The 4,888-nt window shown below is 29.8% G+C and overlaps 1 protein-coding gene and 1 long non-coding RNA gene across 4 annotated transcripts in view; one reads left to right on the top strand and one right to left on the bottom strand.

Moving 5' to 3' along the window:
- Nucleotides 1–464, top strand: part of LOC111241643 — a 2,393-nt gene extending 1,929 nt beyond the window's left edge. Inside the window, exon 3 of the long non-coding RNA XR_002667683.1 lies at nucleotides 221–464. This is a non-coding gene — a long non-coding RNA (uncharacterized LOC111241643). The remainder of the gene's footprint in view (nucleotides 1–220) is intronic.
- LOC106762101 overlaps nucleotides 1–4,888 on the bottom strand; it is a 14,863-nt gene that overhangs the window by 4,209 nt on the left and 5,766 nt on the right. The gene's annotated exons all lie outside the window — the stretch shown is intronic.

Here is a 4,888-nt window from a genome sequence, read left to right as displayed (position 1 = left end):
CCGACTATCATTTTAAAGTCCGGACGAGTCAAGTCTAGAAAATAACATGCTTAGGTTGTGTTTCTTAAACTGTTTGACTTAAGTTATTTATTGTATGTTATATACTTGATGTGATGCATGTTTTCTTTTTGTATAATTAGCTCACCTTTGCATTTGCTTGTGTTTGTGCCATGTTTGTTTCTGTTTTTCTTGCGATGATCATCCACTTGGATGAGAGCAGATGGCGTGGAGGACACCTTGGAAACAACTCTTAATGGAGATGGAATTGTCGCTGCCTAGTTCATTAGACTTTACTTTTCTTAGTCTTAGATATTTTGAAGAACTTTATTTGTTATGTTTAAAGTTTTAAATTCCTATCCTTTTTAGAAGAACTCTATTTCTTCAAGTTCCTAAATTCCTGTATTGCTTAAGGATGACTGTAATCCTAATTGTCTCTAGTATACTCTAACTGCTTTCTAGTATTATCAATGATGACGTCTTTACTTATATACTTGTATATTATATAATTGGAATGTCACAAATATTACTTTCCATAAGACATTGTTCGTTTAACTAATATTTATTTTAATAAGTTAGCATAACTTAATCTATTATTTTTTCAAGTCATTTTTAGTTTAATTGAAATATTTTTTTAACTCTGGGTTAATTGATGAACCTAATTAAATTATTTAGTATTTTTTTAACGGACAATTTTTTGCTTAACAATATATTGTTTTGGCAAATCATTCCTAATTTGGGAGAAATATAATGTCGAAATAAGAAAAAAAGTTACTGTTTATTTTATCACTAAGGAGTGCAATATTTTTTTACATATAGAATGATTGAACTCTTCCTATTAATTTATTGGGATTAATTTATTGGGATGAAACAAACACTTTATCCTTACAAAGTTCATAGTACAAAGATAATTCAATGGTGTTTTTTTGACACTTACACAAAATGATACTTATTCTTTTTCTTTTTCTTTTTCAAAGTAGTCTTTATATAGGTTAAGAAGAAGTGACAATTGCACATTCCTTTTTATTGGTTAAATAGCTTTGAACTTATATGTCTTGTTTTTCTTGTCTTTATTATCTATTGTTTGTTTAGCTTTAATGTTCAAAAGTATTGACGTGGCCAATGCAACATTAATATGTCATGAAATATATATGCTTTTGTCCAATAAAGTTAGAAGACATTTCAATTTTAACTTTAATCTCAATAAATTTTTGAGTGAAGTTTAATTTTCATCAAATTCACTTAAAGACTTTCCTTGCATTATTTACTTAAGCTTTGGAAATATTTTGAGTTAATGACAATTTAAAGTTTTAGATTGTTCTTATCATTGAAATGATCAACATTTACTAATTAGGTATAATGGACCTTCATAATGTTCTATTGTATATAAGGTGAATCACAAAGATTTCTAATCTGATCAACATCTATTAGACACCTCTTCTTCATTTTTAAGTTTTGAGTTTTATCGTAGTTCTAGATTAAACCTGAAAGTGTTCAAATTTTGTAATAACACAATTTTCCTTTTAATATAACCCAAATACTAAATGATATGTTCTACTGCCAGTTGATACGATTATATCTATAGAAAAATACGATCACTTTTAAATTTGAATTCTCAAAAAATAACAAAAATAAATAAAAAAGAACACTGACATGATATAAAATCAAAGACGCCATAATCTAACATATTGATAAATAAAATAAAAATTTATCAAAAAATGTTAACATTCAATAAAAATAAAAGTTATGATAAAAAACCCAAGATAATCATCTTTTAAAGAATACTATGAATAAAAAATATGTATAAATATATTTGGTGTCTCTATTTATAAATATAAATGTTTAAATAATCTTCTATCACTTTTTCTTATAAGGGTCACTTTTAGCTTTAATTATATGTATTAAATATGTTGAAAAGTAAAAAATTGCATCGAACTAATTAAAATTTATCTGTATTACTAAACATGAACATTTTTTTTTTAATTGGAGGAGAAGAGTTTAATCTGCGCTTCTGTTTAGAATAGTTTCTTTATGACATATTAGTGTTCTAAATATTAAAATACAAAGGGTTAAATATGCTTTTAGTCCCTGAAGTTTCACTGATTTTTGGGTTTAGTCCTTACATAAAACATTGAAGGCATTTGATCCTCTTAGTATGAAAACTCTTATATTTAGTCTCCAATTTTGGACGGCGTCAAGTTTTTGCTTAGGTGTCAAACGGCCGTGCCACCTATTCACTGTGCACTCTGCCACATGTTGGTTTATGAAGGTTTGCATTGAGATTTGCACATGTTCAATTATCTGATTAAGAATTAGATTACGAATTAGGGAAAAGTTAATTTTTGCAATTGGGAAAAACTTCTTCTTCGTCTTCAACAAGCACTGTTCAAGTGGGAGATAGTGGTCTTCAGGCCAATTTTTCTGCATCAAAATCCACTGTACCATCAAGTGGATCAGTGTTCGCAACACAGAAAGTTGCACCGAAAATCAACATTGAAAAGAAGAAAATTTGCAAATTCATGACTGAATTCCAACAACCCATTTCTTCCGAAGAAACTGTTTTCCTCTACGAACAGAACCTTTTCCACAGCCTTCAGACACAAGCCTCAAAAACGTTACTAAACTCAAAATTGAAAATCGAAACAACAGAGTAAGCCAAAGGCGCAGACTTTGAAGAGAATGAGGATAATTATGAGAAACGAAACATACCCTTTGGCAATCAAAGGCAAATAAAGTTGAAATGAGGGAAGTTTGGAAGATGGTTGTGAGAGTGTAAAAAGAAGAGATGGTTCCAAATGTTCAAAGTGCATACAGATGGAGACAGACACACTCTGTTCTGCTGCTTTGTTCGAAGAAGAAGTTTTCTCCAATTGCAAAAGTTCACTTTGCCCTAATTTGTAAGCTAATTCATAATCAGATAATTCAACACGTAGCAGAGTGCCAAATTTCAATCCAAACCTTCATAAACCAACACGTAGCAGAGTGCACAGTGAATAGGTGACACGGTCGTTTGACACCTAAGCAAAAACTTGACGCCGTCCAAAATTGGGGACTAAATATAAGAGTTTTCGTACTAAGAGGATCAAATGCCTTCAATGTTTTATGCAGGGACTAAACCCAAAAATCAGTGAAACTTTAGGAACTAAAAACATATTTAACCCAAACACAAAATACGTTAAAGATACTGATTTTAGTGACTTCCTCATAAACATAGGAAATATTTCATTATACCCAATTTAAAAATAAACATGAAAATATTTCGGTTAAACTTCTTCATTAACAGTTCTAGACGAAAAAAAATTCCCAAAAAACAAGGCATCTATATATTAACTTATAATTTTCTTAGATAATTTCTCCAAAAAAAATGATTTTGTACTTTTTTCATTTATAAGAGTGTTTTATAACAGAAAAAAGTATTTTGCTCCCTGCATAACAGTCTAAAACTATAGAGTCCTCTCCCAATCCACCTTTTCCAGGAAAACAAATAAGATTCTCAACACAACCCCTTCCCCTTGCTTCAAGCTGAACATTTGTCTTAAATCCAACTCCACTTTTATTCTTTCTAAGAATAAACCTTTCATACTTTCTACGCCCTTTGATGTATCCACACTAGAATCACAATCCTATCACTTTCTCACTCATCTCTTAGCTTGTGTTCGTTTATAGGTAATTTACTGTTTAAACTAATTTGCGCGGATGGATTGAAGAATATTTCATGTTCGTTTGAACGTATTTGAAAGCAAAGAAAAGAGATGATTTGCGAGATGAGAACTTTTTTCCAACTTCGCTATACAGGAGAGATTTGAGGGTATTTGAATTGAAAAACCCCTTTTGCCCCTATTTTCTCTATCCTATGAAACAATAGTTTCATGACAAGACAAACCCTTTTTATTTTTGCAAATTTATTTAATAATAAAAATAACAAAATAATAATAATAATAATAATAATAATTTTTTGTTATTATAATTTTTATCTCTTTATAAACATTTTTACAATTAAATATTATATTAATAAATAAAATTTTATATTACTTTAATAACTAGGAGTATTTTGGTAATCTTCAATTTCTATTAATTAAACTAATTTTTTAAATCTATCACATCAATCAGATCTTACAGTAATTCGTACAAACTTTATTTTCAAATACACTCTTAATTACCCACAAATCCAATAAATCATCTTCAAATCCACTCAAATTGACTCAAATCCATTCAAATCATCTCCTCCAAATCATCTCCTCCCTCGTATCACTACAAGAGAACAAAGCATTAATCTCAAAGACAAGAGTATAATGCATAGGGGCTTCAGTTTCACAGTAGCAATTCCTAGTCTATACTCACTCATGATTAAGGCTCTCAACATTGAGGTAATTCGGATATGAGCAAAGGTACAGTTTCTACAACTACAACTTCAACAACTGAACACCAAGTCATGATGCAGAGCTTTATTATTTCTCCAAGACTTGCCCTAAGCCTTCACTTCTAAACTAAACAAAAGAATGCGTTACCAGAATGAAATATTAAAAGAAAAACCATACAAGTTAGAAAATTAAGTAACAATTAAACTTGAATTAGCAATACTTGTTCAACAAGAAGACAAACTGTTTATACCTACAGATAAAAGCTCATACTATGGTAATACAGTCCATGAAGAGAAAGGAAAAAAATCAATGACATAAATTAAAACAGTAACAAGTTCTTGCAGCTAGATGATTCTATCATTTAACCTGCTTATATTTTCTTCATCTTTCTCCAAGCAAAGAACTTGTGTGACATGTGCTTATATTTTCTTCATCTTTCTCCAAGCAAAGAACTTGTCTGACATGTGCCCTATCAGATTGACATGACCAATTGACAACTATGGAGCAAATAAGGACATGACTTTTTTTCA

The sequence above is a fragment of the Vigna radiata genome, chromosome 5, assembly GCF_000741045.1.
Source record: "Vigna radiata var. radiata cultivar VC1973A chromosome 5, Vradiata_ver6, whole genome shotgun sequence".
Lineage (NCBI taxonomy): Eukaryota > Viridiplantae > Streptophyta > Magnoliopsida > Fabales > Fabaceae > Vigna > Vigna radiata.
The sequence above is the reverse complement of the archived record's forward strand: the minus strand, read 5'-3'. Positions and strand labels throughout refer to the sequence as shown.